This window comes from Mobula birostris, chromosome 25, assembly GCF_030028105.1.
Source record: "Mobula birostris isolate sMobBir1 chromosome 25, sMobBir1.hap1, whole genome shotgun sequence".
NCBI lineage: Eukaryota > Metazoa > Chordata > Chondrichthyes > Myliobatiformes > Myliobatidae > Mobula > Mobula birostris.
In genome coordinates, this window is record NC_092394.1 from 48,106,433 (window position 1) to 48,131,940 (window position 25,508).

Genomic DNA, 25,508 nt, shown 5'->3' on the forward strand with positions numbered 1-25,508 from the left:
GCAATTTTCCAGTCTTCCGGAATCATTCCAGAATCTAGTCAGCACAAGGATTACGAATGGACAGGACCTGGAAGTGAGTTAGGACACAATTAACAGCTTTTGATGAATTCTGTTGAATCGGTAAAGCAGGATATGATGTCAACCGAATACATAATTAAATCCATAATTAACAACTGCATGGATGAAGGTCCTCATAACATGCTATAATAAGTCCACAGCTAAGCAATATTTCTGAGGTGGAAGCACAAGGAAATAATATGTGGAAGATCGACTAAACGACCTTTAAAGTCTTCATCATGAACATTTGGAATCCAACTCGGGCCTAATTTGGGAAAGTTATCAAACATACTTGTCAATCAGCAGCCAGAGAATAATAGATTCTAAATCAATTTGGCATTTCGAAACTGGGCACATTGGAGCACTGTAAACAGCAGAACTGTATTCTAATATCATCTATAACTTCATTCTACCGGACCATTAAGCCAGGAGACAATTGTGGTTCAAAATGAAGTAGGGCAACACAGGTATATCTAAAACCTTGTCAATGGTAGTCAAAACCTCAAAATCTACAGGTCAGTTCAAAGCTCCATGTCATGCAACATTAATTGAAAAATGACGATGATGAACAACAAACAGCCAACAAGAGGCAGTGGAAGTGGCCACAAGTGTAGCCAAGCTATTCCAATACAGCACTAACATCAATCAAACCAAGTAAAAGATTGTTACACTATGTTCTATTCTCAAATATCAGAGCAAAATTTGCCAATTATTACTCCATCAGTCTATCCTGGTCATCAGCTAAGAAATGAAAGGTATTGTGGACCATATTCTCAAGCAGCATTTGTTTATTCACTAATGCTCACAGAAATAAAATGATTCACATTATTGAAGATCAGTCACCTCAACACCATGACCTGACAGAAGGAATTCCACAGGATTATTACCCCAGTATCCATTATCTTCAACTGCTTTGTCAATGACCTTTTATGGTCAGAATATTATAAGTAGTTGTACAACATTCATAACTACCCAAAATAACGCAGCAGCCCATATCTGGATGCAGCAAGCTCTAAACATTCAGGCATAGACTGATAAGTGACAAGTAACATTTCCAACAATGAAAGCATCAGTCAATAAGAATCTCCAAAGCAAGAGTCTCATCACCTATCCTTGATACTTAATGGCATTATTATCATTGAATCCCGTCATTATTACTCTGGGGAAAATCACAAGATGTAACCTGACCAAACATACAAGTATTTTGACTACAAAAGTAGGTCAACAGCTAGGAATACTGTAGCAAATGACTCATTACTTGACTACCCTAATCCTTTTTCTGATCTACACAAGTCCAGAGTGCGATGAAATACATTCCACATGTGAATGTACAGCTCCAAAATAATTTCACTTACCACCATTCAAAGAACAGCCAGATATTCACAAGTATTTAAATTCTACATTACCTGTGCAGTTTAGATACCATTAGCAGCATCTGTAAGATGCACTGCAGAAACTCGCCTAAATTTCTTCAATTCCATCTAAACCCACAATCTCTAACACCGAGGACAAAGACAGCAGCTGCATAGGAACACCCCAATCTCAATGTCTTGAAATTATACCACTAGTACTTTATTGTAAGGTAAAATCCTGAAGCCCCACCCCAACAACTCTAGAGGGATACCTCTGTACCAGAGGACTGCCGTAGTTCAAGACGATGATATAACCCAACCTTCCCAAAAGCAATTCAAGATCGATAGCAAATAGTACCTTTATTAGCAGTATACTCAATTATTAACGTAAATAAGGAATTAGAATGGCAAGATAGTTAAAAGTCTTGCCTAGATGAGTACAGTTCCAAACACTCCCAAGAAACTTAACATCAACAACATACTTCATCTACTACCTGCTGTCTGGCAGTATACACATACACACACACATAATGGATTCTGGTTAATTAGGGCAGCCACTTATTTGTACAACTCTTAAAGAACAAAAAATAATCAAGAAAATTGTTGGGATTCCCTTTCTGTATTAGGACTTAACTGGGGCAGAAGACTTTTGCCGAACAATTTCTAAACAGCATCAGACTCGTGCACTTGTGTGGCCATAAGACACTACACTGTTCTTACAGCAAACAGTTTTTAACTGTCGTCAGTTGTGTACATTGGTGTTCAAAAAGCATTGATTTTTGTCACTAATAGTTGGTGAGAAATAAGCAGCAAGTCAATTCAGAACTGTTTTGCTCATACGGTTTTAAGCATTCAGCTTTGGAGATAGCAGAAATAGCTGTGAGAAAAAATGAAATGAATTCACTACTTCAAGTTAGGACATAAAACGTAATACAGGACATAGAACATAATTCAGCACAGGAAAAGACCACTTGGCACACTATACTTTGCTGACAAGCAAATCAAAGACATGTGTACACGAACCCCTGGACCTATGAAGAATTTGAAGGTATCCACAATCATCTTGAATGATACAATGGAAATGAACATTGAGAAGATGCACTATGAAAGCAGTTCATTATCTACACTAGGTGTCTGCGCTGATTTTGTCTATTTACAGTAGCCACTGGGTTAATTTCTTTGTCAAAAACTAGTAGGAACTAATACAGTTTTATAGTACTGTAGTAGAACTGGTAGTGTTCTAATTTGTTACACAGTTAAACAGTCATTTTTATACTTTTAACTATTCCCATGAATCTAGCTAATTGGGTCAAATGTACATAAACATATATAACTATGACGAAGGAGAAATGCAGGAACTGTCCACATAACATCAAGGTAGGAGTGTTTTTAATCAAGCTGACTGCATATGCTTTAAGGTGGCAAGTAATCACCACCTTCTCAAAGGCTATTGAAATGGGTAACAAATAAAGAACAAGAAACATCCAAAAGAGGATAATGGAAAATTGAATTGAGAATGCAAAAGTATGGGAAAAGGAAGGAAAAACTGTCTGGTGCAGCAATCAAAATGTTCATATAAAGAAATTTAACCATATAATCATATAACAATTACAGCATAGAAATAGGCTATCTCGGCCCTTCTAGTCCGTGCCAAACTCTTACTCTCACCTAGTCCCACCAACCTGCACTCAGCCCATAACCCTCCATTCCTTTCCTGTCCATATAGCTCTCCAACTTAACTTAAACGACAACATTGAACCTGCCTCAACCACTTCTGCTGGAAGCTCGTTCCACACAGCTACCACTTTCTGAGTAAAGAAGTTCCCCCTCATGTTACCCCTAAACTTTTGCCGTTTAACTCTCAACTCATGTTTGAATCTCCCCCACTCTCAATGGAAAAAGCATATCCACGTCAACTCTATCTATCCCCTTCATAATTTTAAATACCTTTATCAAGTTCCCCCTCAACCTTCCACGCTCCAAAGAATAAAGACCCAACTTGTTCAACCTTTCTCTGTAAATTAGGTGATGAAACCCAGGTAACATTCTAGTAAACCTTCTCTGTATTCTATTTTGTTGACATCTTTCCTATAATTCGGTGACCAAAACTGTACACAATACTCCAAATTTGGTCTCACCAATGCCTTGTACAATTTCAACATTACATCCCAACTCTTATACTCAATGCTCTGATTTATAAAGGCCAGCATACCAAAAGCTTTCTTCACCACCCTATCCACATGAGATTCTACCTTCAGGGAACTATGCACCATTATTCCTAGATCCCTCTGTTCTACTGCATTCTTAAATGCCCTACCATTTACCATGTATGTCCTATTTTGATTAGTCCTACCAAAATGTAGCACCTCACATTTATCAGCATTAAACTCCATCTGCCATCTTTCAGCCCACTCTTCTAACTGGTCTAAATTTCTCTGCAAGCTTTGAAAACCTACTTCATTATCTACAACTCCACCTACCTTAGTATCATCTGCATACTTACTCATCCAATTTACCAACCCATCATCCAGATCATTAATGTATATGACAAATAACATTGGACCCAGTACAGACCCCTGAGGCACACCACTAGTCACCGGCCTCCAATCTGACAAACAGTTATCCACCACCACTCTCTGGTGTCTCCCATCCAGCCACTGCTGAACCCATTTTACTACTTCAATATTAATACCTAACGATTGAACCTTCCTAACCAACCTTCTGTGTGGGACCTTGTCAAAAGCCTTACTGAAGTCCATATGGACAACATCCACCGCTTTACCCTCGTCAATTTTCCTAGTAACCTCTTCAAAAAATTCAGTAAGATTTGTCAAACATGACCTTCCACGCACAAATCCATGTTGACTGTTCCTAATCAGACCCTGTCTATCCAGATAATTATATATACAATCTCTAAGAATATTTTCCATCAATTTACCCACCACTGACATCAAACTCACAAGCCGATAATTGCTAGATTTACACTTAGAACCCTTTTTAAACAATGGAACAACATGAGCAATACGCTAATCCTCCGGCACCATCCCTGTTTCTAATGACATTTGAAATATTTCTGTCAGAGCCCCTGCTATTTCCACACTAACTTCCCTCAAGGTCCTAGGGAATATCCTGTCAGGACCCGGATACGTATCCATTTTAATATTCCTTAAAAGCTCCAGTACTACTACTTCTTTAATCATCATAGTTTCCATAACTTCCCTACCTGTTTGCTTAAGAACTTAAGAAAACGTGTTACATAACCTAAAATAATCAACATATTTTGACCTCATAACAGACAAGGAATAAATAGTTGGAGATTAAAGCTAAAATCTGAGGTTCTTGAAGAAATGTTTTTCTGGATAGAGCCGAGTCAGCCAGGAGCAACGAGAAACTTGTCAGGATTCAGTGACAAATGTAGAAGGAAAGCAATTCTGGAGATTGCTTGAAGAGTAGCAAACCTGATACAGATACCAAAATGCAACACGAGGAAATCTGCAGATGCTAGAATTTCAAGCCACACACATAAAAATTGTTGGTGAACACAGCAGGCCAGGCAGCATCTATAGGGAGAGGTATAGTCGACATTTCGGGCTGCCCCAGACAGTCCTTCCAGGTGAGGAGACACTTCACCTGTGAGTCGGCTGGGTGATATACTGCGTCCAGTGCTCCCGATGCCGCCTTCTATATATTGGCGAGACCCGATGCAGACTGGGAGACCGCTTTGCTGAACACCTACGCTCTGTCTGCCAGAGAAAGCAGGATCTCCCAGTGGCCACACATTTTAATTCCACGTCCCATTCCTATTCTGATATGTCTATCCACGGCCTCCTCTACTGTTAAGATGAAGTCACACTCAGGTTGGAGGAACAACACCTCATTTTCCGTCTGGGTAGCCTCCAACCTGATGGCATGAACACTGACTTCTCTAACTTCCGCTAATGCCCCACCTCCCCTTCGTACCCCATCCTTTATTTATTTACTCGCTCTCTCTCCTTTTTCTCCCTCTGTCCCTCTCACTATACTCCTTGCCCATCCTCTGGGTTCCCCCCCTCCTCCTCTTCCTTCTCCCTGGGCCTCCTGTCCCATGATCCTCTCATATCCCTTTTGCCAATCACCTGTCCAGCTCTTGGCTCCATCCCTCCCCCTCTTGTCTTCTCCTATCATTTTGGATCTCCCCCTCCCCCTCTCAACTCTCTTACTAGCTCTTCCTTCAGTTAGTCCTGAGGAAGGGTCCGGCCTGAAACGTCGACTGTACCTCTTCCTAGAGATGTTGCCTGGTCTGCTGCGTTCACCAGCAATTTTTATGTGTTGACAGATACCAAAAGGTGCTTTTGTGGGAATAATGACAATTGTAAAGTGATAAAGTTTAATAGGGTCACTGTGAGATCCAGCTAGTAAGATAGAGTTTGGCCAAGAAAATGAACTTCTAGCCAGCAGATACATAATCAAGAAAAAATTAAAATCTCAAGAGGACCAGTATAAGCTCTGCAATTGATAGGAGAAGTGAGACTGGGCTCTAAGTTTTACTGTAAACATCTAATCTTTTGCTTATGACAAGCATCAGCTAAGTTTTACATTTGTCAAATGGAGTGATGTGATCTCAATGTTCAGAACAGAAACTAATTGCTACAATGAACTATTGATTATATTACTGGATTACAATGAATAGAATGGCCTTCTTTTGTGCTTTGTTTTACAAATATACATCAGAATATAGGACAACAAACCCAATTGGTTTGTGCGATGTTGTCACTCCATGTGCTTGCAGTTGCACGAATGGAATTTAAAGTGGGCATTTTCACACAAAGAGGATACTTATGCCCTGGTCAATTCAAGTTACAAACTCCTGTAACGTACAAGAAATAAAAAATTCAAAGGAGACATCTTCTCACAAACAAAGTAACTAGTTTTGGTACATTCTGCATTATATGATTGCATTTGCAGACTAAAGAAACAATTACTGTAGTATAATAATAGCCTCAAAAGCTTTGAGGAGTGATGGCCCTCACAGAGATGACATTTTCCTCTCTTAGAAGGTTGTGAATCTTTAGGATTCTTTACTCTAGAGAAATGTAGTAGCAGTACAATGATTATATTGATGACAGATTTTTGATCTATAGGAGAGTAAAGAGTTATAAGGAACAAGCAGAAGACAGAACAGAGATTATGATCTCATCAAACAAAAAGTATCCCTGAGAGTCCATATGCCCTACTCCTATTTCTTTACATTCTTATGTTAATGCGGCAAGCAAAGTCAGAGTTCAAACTAGAATAAGCAGTATTAGAGTAAAACTCAACGGAAATCAGCCCAATGTTTATATGGGCATCTTGATGGGACAGCCCATACTTACATTTATACCACCTTAACACAAGCTTGAATGACAACCAATCAAATATAACCTACAGATTATAAAATGCTTCATATACTTAGTTCACAAATTAAAATACCCTTTCATTAATTGATTAGTTTTTATGCCTTCGGTGTATATGAGGTAGACCATTCTTATTCTCATAATTTTCAATGATCTTACCTTCCATATTCATTCAGACCCACCTTTCAACAGGAAACAAGTTTCAATGCCTGCCCTTTATGTGATTGCACTTCTACACTGAGAACATAGTGCGCTGATATTGTTGTGCACCTCTATTTCTTTATCCTGTTGACACAATAAACTGTAGGCTGCATCACAGCCAATAATATGAAATTAATTCTGCAAGATATTAAAAGTAATCTGGATTCTTAGGCTATGGCATAATATCAATAAGTTGGTAAGCTGGACAGCAGAGCAATGGCGAATGGAATTTAATCCTCATGAATGCAGATATGCACACAACAAAAGATGGAATGCAAGGGACTTCTAAGGAAGATAGGGACCTTTACATAGAAATGCAACAACATCTTTGAAGATGGTAGCAGAAGTAGGGATTTAAAAATCATTACCTGGCTCTTTAGCTGGGACACAGAATACAAAACAGATATATATATATATAGATATATACATACAAACACACACATACACATATATACACACACACAAAATATTATTTAGGTTGCAGATGGACCACTGTGTATATTTCTGGTGTCTACAGACTACAGGAGATAAGATTACACTTAAGAGAATTCAAAGAAACTTCAGTAGATAAAACTTTTCAGCTGTGAGGAATGACTGGGTTGGCTGGGGTTGCTTCCCTTGGAGCACGGAGACTGAGGGGAGATATATTTGAGATTGACAAAATTATGAGGGGCATAGATAGGGGAAACAGTAATAAACCCTTTCCACTTAACAGAGATGTCTAAAGAGAGAGCACACAGACTTGGGGGTCAGTAGTAAGATGTTTGGAGGTGATTGGAGATTTTTCATGCAGAGAATGGCTGGAATATGAAATACACTTCCTAGGAGTGTGGTGGAAGCAGAGACTCTCACAACACTTAAGCATCAAAAAGAGCACTTGAATCAAAAATCACTGTCCAATATCTTTCTTCAGTAAGAGGAAGTGAGAGGTAAAACAACAGAACAGGTGAGGAGGGAAAGTAACAGAAGAATGAAGGAGAGATGCTCATTGTCAACAGCTTTGGCAACACCAAAAGCAAAAGAATGTGCATGTAATCTATTGCATCATTCACAATTTTTTGATTGTTTACAACTAAATTTGAATGTGAAGTCAAGAGGAACTTCTCAAAACCCCAAAACAGCCATTTCTACTAACTTTCCATCCCCACTTTCGCAAGAAGTAATGCCCAAAAACCAATCCATAACAGCACGAGGCTGCACCATGTTTCCCTGATAGCACTCAAATTAACTGCAGTATAGAAATGCGAACGCTGGATTAAAAGTGAATGGGATGCTACAATATATTGGATAATCAATGTCTATAAATATGGGTGAAAAACCTTTGTACATAAAATAATCAACACGTTTGGTTTAATCTGTGCAATGGCAGTTATGTTGCTGAAACTGGTTTTATTGCTCTTCAGGGACAGAAAAGTAAATTGAAGTCTGAATTATCAGCCTTGCTCATTGTAATTATTATCAGTGCAGTATATTTTAAGAACATTAAAAACAAACTAGGTGTAGGCTATTTGGCTCCTTTATCTCTGGGCTGACATTCCCATTTTTCTATTTTCTATTTATGATTTATAATTAAAATTTTTAATACTTACTAATTTTAACTATTTTTAATATTTAATATTTGTAATCCAGGGAGTGTGAAGCGCAGAATCAAATATCGCTGTGATGATTGTACGTTCTAGTACCAATTGTTTGGCAACAATAAAGTATAAAGTATAAGATCATGCTCTTCTTCCTCTGCCAACTGCACCAGTCCAATATTCCACGATTTACTTAATATCTAAAATATCCATTGATGTCCATTGTGAATATGTAAACCAAAAGTTCAAAAGAAAACCACGGCATGTTAACTTTTAGTGATTTGCATATAAAGACACCCAAGTCCATGTGAACACCGAAACCTTTCAAGTATACCCTGCCTTTCCGTCTTTTATATCAAAGTGCATTTTTCTATCTGCCATGTCCTAACCCAATGCCTTAGTCTGTCAATAGTTACCAGTAGCCTCTCTTTATTCTAATCACCTCTCACACCGCCAGCTAGTTTTGTGTCAGCAATGAATTTGGAAATATTACACTCAATCCCCATCCAAATCACTGACATGATTTGTGAACAGAAATGTAGATAGGAGATTAGAAAAAGGTTAAACCTGTGTATTTTTAGGATAATTTTTCAGATCAAGTAGAAGACCCTATCACACCCCAGTGGATGGAATCTGCTGGACAGACACATTTCTTGTACAGATGAAGCTCCATCTTCCGAACAAGCTCTATCATACGATGTGGTTTTACATTCCACCCGTACTAAATGAGAGACTCTGAATAAACTAGCAGATCAAAGCTGGACACCCAACGAACATGCATTGAATTCTACTATATAAAAGAGCCATGACAGCATTAAAACCCAGTCTTAACCTGAGGGTTAATGCCTGTTTTGACATCAGCTGAGAGTTCAAAGCAACCTGAAGCACTGCCAGTATCTGATGCATCCATTGTTCTCCAAGCATCTTCTTAATCTCCATTACCATTCGTCCTGATCTTCAATTTCATCAGCAACATCCCCCTGCTGTGATCACCTCCCTGCTTACTCCTCCCCTCAATCAATTGCCCATCGTACCCTCAGTCTTAGGGCTCATGTGCAAAAAATAACAAAATGATATAATGGAGATATCCAAGATGATTTTATAGGCTAGGAGGAAATTGCTTAACTCTGATGGGGCCATCCAAAATAAAAAGCAACACATCCTTAAAAGCAAAACTTGACTATTAGTCTGCAATGTCAGGAGGAACTATTAAAAAAAAAATTGGGAAAACTTTGATAACAGCTGATGGCAGAGGTCAACTGAAAATTTAACAGCAAGCCTGAAAATATTTTTGCCCAGCTAAATTTCAAATATGCCAGATAACTGAAGAGAGTTCAGCCAAAATCTAACTAAATGGCAAAATAGTTTCTAGGGGCTAAATAGCCCAACTTATTCTAAAGATCTTTAGGACTGGCTTGGACTGACTAACAGCTTCCAAGTAATACAGTGAAGGAGCACACACAAAGATGAGAGGCTATTGAAATCATGTAACACGAGTCAATGTGAAAACGGAAAAAGGCAAATTAGAGGGAAAATCTGAAAGCCTCAATGTGATTGAAGAGATGGACTAAAAGCTTTGCTAAATGGCAACAAAGTGAAAAAAGATGTAACAGAATGAAGTGCATTACCCGTTCTGCGTCTCCCATCTCAAGTCATAGAGTATGTAAGTTATGAGCAAGGAAGGAACAGAGGAAAGGAGAAAAAGAGCAATATTAGAGCCACAGATAAAGAAGGAGACAAAGCATTGTTTTACCAAATTAGTAAAAGTAGGAACTGAAACATTAATGATACATACATAAATCATCTCTCACTGGTAATAGATAAACAGGTTTGCAAGGCTTATATTCATCTATTAAATATAACAGCTGTACTGTCTTGATCTGGAGGACTATTAAAGCACACTCTGGATATATTACTATCTTTGTTTCATGATGCACATTGTAGGAGCAGTCTGATTGTTTTTTACTTCTAGCAAGTCACAGGCAGGTTTGGATGAAGAAACCTGTTTGAACTCACCCTCCCAGAATAACCTCATCATCCTGTTACACAGTTACAGGGATGATATTCCAGCCTTTGAGCCTGAGACATATTTTGACAGTGTTAACCACTCTGAACATACCAAATACATTTCAACTGTACTTTGTCCTTCACAGCCCAGAATCTTTTGCATTCGCTCACCATTTATGCATTAGGTTGCTCTGAAGTGGCTCTCATCATAGCAGGAAAGCCCCACCTTGTCAAGGAAAGGGTGGGGCCACGAGGTACAATCACTAAATATTGTGAGCCCTTGCAACTAAAATAGAATGTGAGGCATATCACTCTAATATTAGTATTAAATCAGTGAACCTATATCTGTCAGATACCTGGGAGCGCTGTGCAGTTTCAGAACAATTTCAAGGGAGTTGAATTCAATTAAGCTTCTTGAACAACAGTTACCCATTATCACCACCACGGGCTGTTTAAATAAATTGAGCAACACTGAGATCTCTTTCAGCTATTCATCTTAGTATTTTCTTCCTCCCGGTGGTGTCCAGATTGAACATGTACCTATGCATCTAAGATCATTTTTATTTTCATTGAACAATATTAGTATTAATTGCAGTTTTGGCATGTTCACACACACCAACAAATAAACCTATGGACCTACTCGTAAACATGTTGTGTAGAAGGGAACACAGAATATCTAGTTTTTACCTTGATGTTTTTTAGTTTGAAATTTTAATGACACTACCATTTGGACTCAATATGGAATTATTTAGTAGATTGTACTTTATTATGTTGCAACATGTTTTCTGATTTAACTCCTAAGTAACTAATTCTAAAATGCCTCCTTGATCTTAGAATCATTCAACATGTTAAGTCCACATTGTCCATGCCAACTGGGGTTTCTGTCTGCACTAAACCTATTTGCCTACCTTTCCTTTCTGAGTACCTGTGGAATGTCATTGAAATGTTATAAATTGTATCTAACTCTACATCTCCACTGGCTACTGGCAAGGCTAGTAAAACGCTTTACAGTGAAGGTGACCCAGGTTCAATTCCTGCCACTGCCTGTAAGGAGCTTGTACATTCTCCCCATCACCGTGTGGGTTTCCTCCAGGTGCTCCGGTTTCTTCTCACCGTCCAAAAATATTCTAGTTGGTAGGTTAATTGGTCATTGTAAATTGCCAAGGTTAGGCTAGGATTAATTTGGGGCAATTGCTGGGCAGCACGGCTCGAAATGCTGGAAGGGCCTATTCTGTGATGTACCTCAACAAAACAAATATAAATAAATAAATTCCACAGGATGCGACAGAGGTAGGTCCAATGACAATGTTCAGTTGGTCTTGTCTACTCCAGTCAATCCAAGTGATATTTAGAAACAATAACGGATAACTTTGATTTTTTTCCTCAATTTAAAGAACTTAACTATGCTCAACTTAAATCCAGAGGCTCAACTTGCACAAGGTCATTTCCTAAATGTAGCACTATTCACTCTATAACTTGAACAAGATTTAAAGTAAAAAGTTAACTACATGTTAAATTTTTGCCCCAAGAGCACATGAAGAAAATGATCTTGGCATACCTGTCAAGAGATAGCAATCCATACTGAATTCTGAGTGGAAGTAACAAAACAAGGAAGAATGTTCATTATAAACACAAGAGATTCTGTAGGTGTTGGCAATCCAGAGTAATACCCAGACAATGCTGGAGGAACTAAGCAGGTCAGGCGGCGTCAATGTTATGGACTGAGACCCTTTTTCGGGTCTGGAAAGGAAGGGGAAGATGTCAGAATAAAAAGGTGGGGAGAAGGAATGTTTAAAAACTTGCAAGAAGGTGATAGGTGAAGCCAGGTGGGTGGGAAAGGTAAAGGTCTGGACAAGAATGAATCTGAGAGGAGAGCAGAGTGGACCATGAGAGAAAGGGAAGAAGGAGGGCACCAGTGGGAGGTGATAAGCAGGTGAGGAGAAGAAGAGGTAAGAGGAGGAAAGGGGGAGGGAATAAAAGAAATACTGGAAGGAGAAATAGACGTTCATGCTACTAGGTTGGAGACGGAATATGAGGTACTCGTCTTCCACCATGGCCTCATCATGGCAAAAGAGGAGACTATGGACCATCATGTCGGAACGGGAATGAGGATAGGAATTAAAATGGGTGGCCACCAGGAATTTCCACTTTTGGCAGGTGGAGTAGAGAAAGCAGTCCCCAATTTATATCGGGTCTCACCAATGTAGAGGAGACTCCATCGGGAGCATCAGATACAATAGACAACACGAACAGATGTTGCCTCACCTGGAAGAACTGTTTGGGACCCTGAAAAGAAGCATGGGATGAGGTGAATGGGCAGGTGTATCATCTCTGTTGTTCTGTCACTTCCAGGAGGGAGATTAGTGGGGAGGCACAAATGGACAAGGAAATTGTGGAGGTAGTGATCCCTGCGGCAAGTGGAGGGGGGGGGGGGGGTAACCAGATAACCAGCAAGTAAATGTTTACTGTACAAATGACTATGAAGCTCTGTTATGAATTGGTTCATACACTTAAGTTTGAGACCAAGTGAGACACTTAAGCTATTCCAAAGGGATTATTCCCTTTGGAACTTTCTAGTACAGTTCTTCCAGCCACAGACTTTTAAGACCATACGACATAGGAACAGAATTAGGCTACTTGGTCCATCAAGTCTGCTCCACCATTTCACCATGGCTGATTTATTATCTCTCTCAATCCCAGTCTCCTGCCTTCTCCCTGTAACCTTTGATGCCCTCTTTGACTAACCAAGTACCTATTAATCTCTGCTTTAAATATCAAGTCAAGTCACTTTTTATTGTCATTTCAGCTACAACTGCTGGTACAGTACACAGTAAAAATGAGACAACGTTTTTCAGGACCACGGTGCTACATGAAACAATACAAAAACTACACTGAACTACGTAAAACAACACAAAACTACACTAGACTACAGACCTACCCAGGACTACATAAAGTGCACAAAACAGTGCAGGCATTACAATAAATAATAAACAAGACAACAGGCACAGTAGCGGGCAGTAGGTTGGCGTCAGTGCAGGCTCTGGGTATTGAGGAGTCTGATGGCTTGGGGGAAGAAACTGTTACATAGTCTGGTCGTGAGAGCCCGAATGCTTCGGTGCCTTTTGCCAGATGGCAGGAGGGAGAAGAGTTTGTATGAGGGGTGCGTGGGGTCCTTCATAATGCTGTTTGCTTTACGGATGCAGCGTGTGGTGTAAATGTCTGCAATGGTGGGAAGAGAGACCCCGATGATCTTCTCAGCTGACCTCACTATCCGCTGCAGGGTCCTGCGATCCAAGATGGTGCAATTTCCGAACCAGGCAGTGATGCAGCAGCTCAGGATGCTCTCAATACAATCTCTGTAGAATGTGGTGAGGATGGGAGGTGGGAGATGGACTTTTCTCAGTCTTCACTGAAAGTAGAGACGCTGGTGGACTTTCTTTGCTATGGAGCTGGCGTTGACGGACCAGGTGAAATATACTCAATGACTTGGCCTCCACAGGTATCTGCGGCAATGAAGCCTATGGATTCACCACCATCTGGCTAGAGACATTCCTTCTTATCTCTGTTCTAAATGGATATCCCTCTATTCTGAGGCTGTGCCTTTTGTCCTAGACTATATGAAACATCTCCACATCCACTCTGTCTAGGCCATTCAATAGGTTTTAATGAGATCCGCCCCTCATTCTTCTAAACTCCAGCTGTTATAGAGCCATCAAATATTAACCCTTTAATTCCCGGAATCATTCTCATGAACCACCTCTGGACCCTCTCCAACGACAGGACATCTTTTCTTAGATAAGGAAATCATTCTCGTTAACTTCCTCTGGACCTTCACCAATGCCAGCACATCTTTCCAAAAACAGAATAACCAGAAGTATATACAATAAGTCCAAGTGCTATTGAGATCAACAGATGAGTCCTTCACACAGGTCAATAGTAACATAAAGTATTATACAGAAGAGTGGCTACGGGATTGCTTCGAATCGGTGGACTGAGCTGTGTGAAGGACTCATCTGTTGATCTGAATGAATACATCACGGTTGTCACAGACTTTAGAAAAGCAGTTGTAGGCGAGTGTGTCCCCACAAAATCATTCAGAATCTTCCCCAACTAAAAGTTCTGTATAAACCATGGGATTCGCAATCGGCTGAAGACCAGATCAGAGGCATTCAGGACTGGCGATCAAGAAAGTTAGAAGAGGTCCAGCTACGACCTCCTGAAAGCCATCTCATGGGTGAAGTGGCAATTCCGCTCTAAACTTGAATCAACGAAAGATGTTCGACAGTTGTAGCAGGGCTTGAATGGCATCACCTGTTATAAAGTTAAATCAAGCGACAGCAGGGCTTCACTTCCAGATGAGCTCAATGCCCTCTATATTCACTTTGACCATGGAGGAACCATTATGAACTCCCACATCCTCCTACGATCCTGTGGTTCCAGTCTCTGAAGTCGATGTGTGAGCAGCCCTCAGGGGGGTGAACCCACGAGAAGCATCCAGACCAGATGGGGTTCCTGGCCAAGTACTAAAGACCTGTGCTGATTAACTGGTTGGAGTGTTCATTGAGACCTTTAACCTCTTGCTTCAGCAGTCTGAGATACCCACCTACTTCAAGTAGGCTTCAATTAGACCGTTGCCCAAAAACATGGTAACCTGTCTCAATGACTATTGTCCAGTAGCGCTTACATCCACTGTGATGAAGTGCTTTGAGAGGTTGGTGATGAAACATATCAACTCTTATACCTGCATCCCTCAGTCTCTCTATTCTACAACATTATCCAGGGTTTGACCAAAATGCGATACCTTGCCCTTCTTAGAATTAAATTCTCTCTAATATTCTTTGGTCCACTTCCCCTGTTGATCTAGATCCTGCTGTAATATTAAATGATACTCTTCACTGTCCACTATAACATCAATTTTGGTGTCATCCACATAACTTACAAACCACATTGGCTATATTCTCATCCAAATTATTAATACAGATGACAAACCACTAGTCACAGGTTGGTAAACCCTCTCTACCAACTTCTGACTACTTCCACCAAATCAATTTTGTATCCAACTGCCTGGATCCCATATGATCCAATCACATCTAACCTTGTTTGCCAGAAATGGTTCCTTTTTAAGTAGGTCAGAAAAATATGGATTCACAGTGTTTTCCTGCTCACATTTTAGGAATTCTTCATCCTTAAGCTCTTCATCATTTGTATTAAAGAGTCTGAGCAGGTCCAATTATCCTGACGATCTCAAGATCTCACAACTCTAATATTAGGGTAGCAGTTAATAGTATATATGTTCCAGATTACATACTACCAGTGACTAACAGCAAAGATAGCATGCCTCAAAGTCACTGAAGCATTGATATCTGATACCCCTCAAAAGACAAGAGTGATTTAACCTCAGTAATCTTTGATACTATTAACTGAGAATACCAGAACCGCAGACTGCTTAGCCCCCTAGTATCTCAGTGAAACTAACCATTAACACAACTCTTATTCTTAATCACACATGACACATATTATACAGAAGGGGAAACAGAATTGAAAATTATTTATCACATCTTTCCCTCCCCCCCCCACTTTCCGCAAGGATCGCTCCTTATGCGACTCCCTTGTCCATTCGTTTCCCCCCTCACCATCCCTCCCCACTGATCTTCCTCCTGGCACTTATCCTTGTAAGCGGAACAAGTGCTACACATGCCCTTACACTTCCTCCCTTACCACCATTCAGGGCCCCAGACAGTCCTTCCAGGTGAGGCGACACTTCACCTGTGAGTCGGCTGGGGTGATATACTACGTCCGGTGCTCCCGATGTGGCCTTCTATATATTGGCGAGACCTGACACAGACTGGGAGATCATTTTGCTGAACACCTACGCTCTGTCCGCCAGAGAAAGCAGGATCTCCCAGTGGCCACACATTTTAATTCCACATCCCATTTTGACATGTCTATCCACGGCCTCCTCTACTGTAAAGATGAAACCACACTCAGGTTGGAGGAACAACACCTTATATTCCATCTGGGTAGCCTCCAACCTGATGGCATGAACTTTGACTTCCCTAACTTCCGCTAATGCCCCAACTCCCCCTCGTACCTTATCCGTTATTTATATACACACATTCTTTCTCTCTCTCTCTCTCCTTTTTCTCCCTCTGCCCCTCTGACTATACCCCTTGCCCATCCTCTGGGCTTCCCCCCCCCTCCCCCTCTTCCTTTCCCCTGGGCCTCCTGTCCCATGATCCTCTCATACCCCTTTTGCCAATCACCTGTCCAGCTCTTGGCTCCATCCCTCCCTCTCCTGTCTTCTCCTATCATTTTGGATCTCCCCTCCCCCCTCCCACTTTTTAATCTCTTACTAGCTCTTCCTTCAGTTAGTCCTGACGAAAGGTCTCGGCCTGAAACGTCGACTGTACCTCTTCCTAGAGATGCTGTCTGACCTGCTGTGTTCACCAGCAACTTTGATGTGTGTTACTTGAAAATTATTGATGTGTTTTTTGTTGTTTTTTCCCCTCCCTTCACCTTATTTGATATTTTTTCTTCTTTTTCCACTTGTCTGACAAATGTCAAAGTACCTACACCTCTCGTCATATTGGGAATGGCTTACAGCAATAATAGAAAGCACTTTTTATTTCTTCTGCACTGAATTATAAAACCAGGATACTGCCTAGAGTTGGTCCCTCTTTCTTTGCAAGCAAATTCATAGCAACTGAGTGGCCTGGGAGTCTGATTACTTGATCAGATCTCTTTCTTCATTTTCATGCAATCGAACATCCACCTTCAGAGGCATGTAACCCTTGTTATTGTGGTTCAAATGAGGCTGTAAGCAAACTGCAAAGAGATGGACAGCGATACATAACAAAAAACTGCCTCCTGGCAGCGTCAATTACATATCCTGCAACTTAGCAGGGAACTGACTTTAGCCTCTGTGAAAGAAGTTAGTTAGACTAACTTCCAGGTGACCAATATCATCCTTAAAGCGTCCTTAAAGCCCACAATTGAATGCCCATCCTTATGCCATTTTATACTACGAGCCCTCTTCCTGTCCGTCATACATATCCCTCCATTTCCTTCATATTCATAGTATATTTAAAAGCTTCTTAAACTCCACTAACCTGCCTGCTTCCATTAGTACCCCTGACAACCCACTCAAGGTACCTATTATTCTTTGCATAGAAAACTTGCTGTTCATGTCACATTCAAACTTTCTCCTGATATTTGTTCACTTTTCAAACACTAAAATACATTGGCATTAGATTTACTCATATTGGTTAAATCAATAATTGAATGTTGCCTAAATGACATTCAATGTTGAAAAAATAAGGTTCTATAATAATTTCTATGTAATTATTGAACTTAAACTAAATGAATTATGAATACACATGTATATAACAGGAAGTGTGTGTGTGTGTGTGTGTGTGTGTGTGTATATATGTATGTATATATACACACACACACAAGCTTTTTGGTATGCTCATTGTACGGCATGCCTTGGGCATCTGAAACCTGGCAGAGTCCATCCCTCTCCAGGTTTTTTTTTAAACGAGGTCGAGTTGTTAGCTCGACACTCAACGCAGTCACGGATGGAGAGCATGCAGGGGAGCCGGCCGGATTCGAACTCGGGACCTCTTGCCCCAAAGTCCAGCGCTGATACCACTATGCTAATTATGATACATTTTTTCTTTTCCCATCTACACATCTTCTCTTTACCTGCTCTACCCTCATGAGGGGTCAGAACCCTACAGCCAAGGTCATACACAATGTGGTAGGGGTGTGCAACTCAGACACTGATCCTCTGATGTTATTTCCTCCCAAGTGAATGACCTTAACTGCATCATCTGAACCTTAGTGAAGAAATACTGGCTGCTACTATTGCATATAAATTATATGCAGCTTACTTTCTCTTTCTCCACTTATTTGTCAAGTATCCTTTCAATTGTGCATTACTAATCCATTTAATCTTCAACTTCTTTTAAACTTTAAGTTTTTACCTTGCATTACTCTTTTTAGTAGACCAATTCTGTCCCCCAGCTGCAATGGTAACATACATTTATCCTAATCAGTTTGCAATTTTGTCGGATACCAAGTTGTGGAAATAGAATCATACAAAATCCCTTACGTCAGCAAAAGAGAGACTTGGTACTATTGTACACCTACTCCTATTTTGAATTAGTAATATTTATTTATGAGACAAAGTAAGTTATGACTATAGAAGGAGAGCCACTCTCACATGCCTATTAAATCCTTCCCTGTTTCTCCAACCTTGAGGACAATTTACAGTGGACAATTAACCTGTCAATCACTACATCTTTGGGATGCTGGAGGAAATTGAATCACCCAGACTGTATCCGTGTGGTTGAAGGGAGAACGGACAAACTCAATTCAGGCAGCACTGGAGGTTAGGATCAAGCCATAATCATTATTGCACCTACTTCTGTTAACCTACTTCTGCTGACATAGTTGGGCAAAATCAGTGTACATAGCCAATGTACAAATGGAGAAAGCTGTACGTATGTGTATGTACGTACACATACACATGTATGTGTATGTACGGATGTGTATGTACGGATCTGTTTATAAATGCCTGAGGCTATGCACAAATACATGTATGAACAGAGATGATAAATAAACCATAGTTATTCTCCTATGAACCAAGCAATTAACTAAAGTTGCAGAGCTACAGTGCAAACTCAAAGAAGTTTCAGCTAAGATGCAAAATTGTCAAGCATGGGTCACAATCTTACGTAGGACCAAATGTATAGCTCCACTTTTTCAACCTATATGGGATCAGCAAAATAATAGTTCAGAGTCAGTACTTGGACTACATAAACAATTTAAATTTCTTTTATCAACTAGTCAAAACACAGCTCAATAAGGTTTGATTGGATTGGATCATCCCAAGGTGATGATCCAATTCAGTCAAATTGCAAGATCATTGCAGGGTTGAACCTTGCAATGATATCTTTTGCTCCATCCATCAAGAATAGAACTAACACTGGAAGATTGAATCATACCGAAGTAATCTGAATGTGAGCAAAAGGACTAACATTGCAATAAACTCTATACCTTTTGGCAAGCAAAGGTCTTCCAATTAGTCACTGTTGATAAGGAACAGAAAATCACCCACAATGGAAGTGCTTGCAGTTTTTCCACAAGATTTATTCACTGCATAATTGCAACAACTTAACCAGTATGACAGAGTATGGAATGTGAACTGTAAAACTATGCCATTCCACATCTAACTTTCTTTTTGGTGACCTCAAGCACAATAACTTCTCACTGCTCCATGAGATTCTTTCCAAATTTTCAGAATACCAAAGATGACAAACTCTTTTTCAAAATTCCCAGTAACCACATTGCAGCTCTGAACTTGGATAGCAGAGGATATCCAGATATTGTCCTAGGTCACAATTCTCTGCCTGCTTGCTTGCTTAGTTGAAAGTGCTTGATACTTCCCACCCTATTTCTCACTAATATAATAATAATAATAATAATAATAATAATAATAATAATAATAAGCACTTCATTAATTCCATATCTCACCCTGCACAACCTTTAACAAAAGCAGCCTCCTCTCCATCTCCTGCAATACGATATTGTGAGTGTGACACAATAGACTGAAAGTTTAATGATAGTTCTAGTAGATATTCAGTCTCTGATGATGCTCTATTGAACTTGGCAGCTTTCATCCACCAACAGCAATAATGGATGAGTGAATAGAAGAATTGGAGTGAGATGCATGTTAAACAAACACCCTGTCAAAGAACCAGGTTACCTCATTGCTGAACAACACCTGCAGAGTGGGTTTGCTAATCCATACTAGTGTTTTAATTTTTCATGGTATAAACCTGTTTGCATCTTTTTTTTTCTTATCGCTAATGACAACATTATGTTGGTCACTACAGTAATATATTTTAAAATGATAATGCACAAAAGTAAATGGTGTTCTCTTTTTGTATAGACTAGCGTTAATGTTTATCTCTACCACTAAACAATAGCTGAAAGCAACCTAAAATATGAAAAAATTAAAACATTATTCAGGATATCAGGAGAAACTGACTGTATAAATTTCTCAGGAGTAGCATTAACATTGCTCATATTGAAATGGGGTGAGAAGCATAACCATTTTTTTTAAAAAGGTGGATAGGAAAGGTTTTGAGGGATATGGGTGGGCATTTTTATTGGTAAGGACAAGTTGGGCTAAAAAGCTTATTTCTGAGCTACATTATTCTATGATTAATCCAGGACTGAAAGGTTTAACATGAGTGTTTGGTGGCTCTGGGCCTGTACTTGCTTGAGTTTAGAAGCATGGTGGTGGTGGGTGGGGGGTGAAATCTCCTTGAGACCCATCAACTATTAAAAAGTCTGAATAGAGTGGATGTGGGAAGGACATTTCCTATGGCGGGTGAGTCTAGGTTCACCAGGCACAACCTCAGAACAGAGAAACATTGATTTATAACAGAGATGAGCAGGAATTTCTTCAGCTAGAGGGATATTTAAAGACAAGGTTGATAGATTCTTGATTAGTCAGGGCATCAAAGATTACGGGAGAAGGCAGGAGAATGGGATTCAGAAGGATAATAAATCACCCATGATGAAACGGCAGAACAGACTTGATGGGCTGAATAGCCTAATTCTGCTCCCATGTCTTATTAATGATTCCATTTACTATTTCCCAAGTTTGGTTTTCATCTTAACTTATAATGAGGTGGAGAAGCTCAGAAGATGAAAGTTCTGAAAGTGATATGGCAAGCAAAAGAAGCAAAATAAAGCAGAAGATAGAGAAGGTGAAAGTGGGACAGTTGGAACCTGAGAGACAAATGCAACAAAAAGCATTTAGAAAAAGACTAGAAGAACTAGCTCAGGATAGGACCAGAAAAATAAGGAAAAGGAGGGGATTTTTACTGTCCTGAACATTAATCTGTAATATTAAAACTATTGTTCAGTTGGCTACACTGGCTTTTGCAGAACCCCTGGCTTTAATCTTACAGATGTTCAAGGCAGCGTGAATACTGATCAATGCAACTAATACACATTTGCTCCAAATTGGAGACAGTGATAAACAGAGTAGCTACAGAGCAGATCTGCATCCATTGTGGAAGGCAGTGTTCTACAAATAATCATCAGGAACATAATTAGCAGTCACTTAGACACAATTAGAGAAGGACAGCATAGATTTGTTCATGCCAAATCGTGTCTAGCTACTGAAAGACTAACAGAAAAGGTCAATGAGGGGAACAACTTGTTTGGTACGAGTGCCACATAATACATTAATAGGGTGAAAGCCATGAAATAAAAGGCTGTAGCTGCACGGAATAAAAACTGGCTATTTACTAGGACATAGAAAGTAGTTAGAACATAGAACACTACAACACAGTACAGGCCCTTTGGCCCATAATGCTGTGCCAAACTTATAATCCACTCGGAGATCAATCTAACCCTTTCCTCTTTACGTAGCCCTCCATTTTTGATCATCTTTGTACTTATTTAAGAGTTTTTAACAAAATGTTCCTAATGCAGCTGCCTCTACCACCACTCTTGGTAGGGTGTCCTATGCACCTAGCACTTTGTGCAAAATCTTACCTCTGACATTCCCCCTATACTTTCGTCCAATCCCTTTAAAATTATGCTCCTAGTATAGCCGTTTTGCGCCCTGGGAAAAAGTCTCTGGCTACTTACTTGATCTATGCCTCTTATCATCTTGTACACCGCTACCCAAAACACCTCTCATCCTCATTTGCTCCAAGGAGAGAAGCCCTAGCTCACTCAAACTATCCATAAAAGACATGCTCTCTAATCCAGGCAGCATTCTGCTTTATCTCTGCGCTCTCTGAAGTTTCCACATCCTTACTGTGATGAGGTGACCAGAACTGACCACAGTATTCCAAGTGTGGTGAACCAGGGTTTTATAGAGCTGCAACATTACCTTGTGGCACTTGAACTTAAACCCCTGACTAACGAAGGCCTATATGCCTTGTTTACAACCCTATCAACTTACAGGAACTGAGGGATCTATCGACCCCAAGATCCCTCTGTTCTGTATGATGCTTTCAAATTCAACCTTCCTAAGTGTATCACTTCACATTTTTCCAGGTTGAACTCTATCTGCCACTTCTCAGCCCAGCTCTGCATCATGTCAATATCCTGCTGTAACCTATGACAACTTTTTTCACTATCCACAACTCCACTAACCTTTGTCATCTACAAACTTACTATCCCACCCTTACATTTCCTCATCTAAGTCATTGATAAAAATCACAAAGAGCAAGAGCCCCAGAACAGATCACCAATGGTCCTTAACCTCTAGGCAGAATATGAGCATCAACAACCATCCTCTGCCCTCAATGGGCAAGCTAATTTTGAATCCACTCAGCCAAGTTTCCCAGGATCCCATGCCTCCTGACCGTCTGAATGAGCCAACCATAGGGAATCCCATCTAAAGGGATGCAAAAATAATTGCCAAAGGTACAGCAGTCTCTTCCCTCGCTTCCTTAACAACCTGAGGTATATCCCATCTGGCCCCTGGATCTTATCTATTCTAATGATTTTCAAAAGTTTCAGCACAGCCTTTTTTTTTTAAATGTTGACATGTTCTAGCATATAAGCCTGGTTATGCTATCCTCACAAATATCAAGGTCCCTTTCACTGGTAGATACTGAAGCAAAGTATTCATTAAGGACCTCCCCTACCTTCTCTGACTCCAGGCACATGTTTCCTCTTCTATCCCTATTCTGTCCTATCCTCACTCTAGTCATCCTCCTGTTCTTCACATATATGGAGAATGCTTTGGGGTTTTCTACAATCCTACTCACCAAGGCCTTCACATGCCCCCTCTAGCTCTACTAAGTCCATTCTTAAGCTCCTTCTTGGCTTTCTTGTAGCACTCTAGAGATCTGTCTGATCCTTGCTTCCTAAACCTTAAGCTTCTCTCTTCCTCTTGAGCAGGTGTTCCACACCTCTTGCGAAACATGATTTCTTCACCCTACCATATTCCCCTGCCTCAGTGGGACAAGCTTATCCAGAAACCTACACAATTGCCTCCTAAGGGCAATTTCCCTAGTACATCTGTTCTCAATTTATGCTCCTAATTTCCTGTCAAATACCATGAAACCCCTCCCCTAAATACTTCCCCATACCATCTGCATCGATCCATCTCCAAAGCTACAGCAGAGGTCAGGGAATTGTGGTCACTGTCTCCGAAGTGCTTACCACAGAGAGATCTCACTCCTGACCTGGTTTACTGCCCAGCACTAGATCCAGTATAGCCTTTCCTCTAGTTGGCCTGTCTACATATTGCGTCAAGAAATCCTTCCTGGACATACATAACAAATGCCACCCCATCCGACCCTTTTGCCTAAGGAGGTGTCAATCAATGTTAGTTGTTTGAATGACTGGAGAGCAGTGAAAGATGCTCCTCAGCACACTTGGATCTTTGCCTTCCTTCATATCGTGACTTGGACTTGGATGTATACGTTCTAATTTGGAACACACGAACTCGGAGTTGTGAACTGAGAGGATGAAAGCAATGGGCTCTAAGGAGATGGAGGTGGGAATCCCAACCTGAGGTCCACGGACCCTTTGGTTAATAGTAGGGATCCACCATTTAAAAAAGGTTGAACCCCTGAAATAGAGACAAGGTGGTAAAATGTGAAATGTAACATTTTGATAAGAAAAATGAGAAGGGCCAAACAAAACAGAGGGAAAAAATTCTTCAAAAGTGTAGAAAAACTGTAAGATCTAATAGTATTTTCGTATCTCTTTGAAAGTGATAGGACTAGTTGGGAATGTAGACTTAACATATGGGAAAAAAGCATCAGAATAAAACATCAGTCAGCCACTTGAACTATTTGCCCAATTTTGGTGCCACAATTTAGGTTTACCCCCAGTTTTGGTTGCCACTTAATGCCTTTTCTGGGCTATCTATACAATTAAAGACACTTTGTGATGAGGGTCTTTATCAGTATAGATTGGCCAGCAAAGCTGGGGTTGCTTTCTTTGTAACAGTGACGGAATCTGACTCAGGAATTTAAAGTCATGAAGCACGTAGACAGAATGGATGGGAAGAAACTGCTCCTACTGGTGGAAGAGTTACGAACCAGGGGACGTGAAATACCAGTGAATGGCAAAGGTACAGAAAGTGCCACAAAGGAAAGCTTTTTTTGATGTCGTGAGTTTTTAGGGGTTTACAATCTACTAGTATGCTGCCATTTTGAATTCTAGATGCAATTCTAGACTTCCAAAGGGAACTGGACGAGAATCTGAGATAAAAGATATTTTCACAGGGCTTCAGGGAAAATGCAAAGGACAGGAATGATCTGTGCTGTTCTAAATGATAAGAGTTGAAATGCTTCCTCCCATACTATAACTATTCTGATTACATCTCACCTGTGCTACAGCCCAAATTCACTGAATAATTCTGTTCTCTCTTACCACAGAGGTGGAACTTTAGCTCGTTTGATCACTTACAAAAAGAATAAGCCAAGCTCAACATTGTATGGGGCAGAGCAGTCCTCTTGATTGGAACCCCACCTACATCCAGTTACTCACACCAGTAGTGACGCACAGCAGCAGCAGTTCATACCATCCCTAGGGTGCCCTGCAGCAACTCCTTGGACAGCACCTTCCAAACCCATTACTCTTACCAGATAGTTGGACAAGGGCAGCAGCAGCACTGGGGACCCCACCACCTGGAAGTTGCTCTCCAAGCCCACACCATCCTAACTTCCTCAAGGATTACAGCAGTTTAAGAACACAAACCACCACCACCTTTCTCAAGGGCAACTAGAGATGTGTAATTAAATGCTGACAGTCTGCAAAACCACACACTTCTTGAATAATATATTAAAACAATCATTCTCAATTTAAGGCATACTGCATGTGAAGAGATCATAAAAGGCATTAACCTTTTGGGTTATAAAATGGCAACTGATGTAATTCTTCAAACAGTT

At 40.3% G+C, this 25,508-nt stretch overlaps 1 protein-coding gene across 2 annotated transcripts in view; it reads right to left on the bottom strand.

Annotated features, from left to right (window-relative positions):
* The window catches only part of ap2b1 (adaptor related protein complex 2 subunit beta 1), a 265,422-nt gene that overhangs the window by 124,915 nt on the left and 114,999 nt on the right, over positions 1-25,508 (bottom strand). The gene's annotated exons all lie outside the window — the stretch shown is intronic.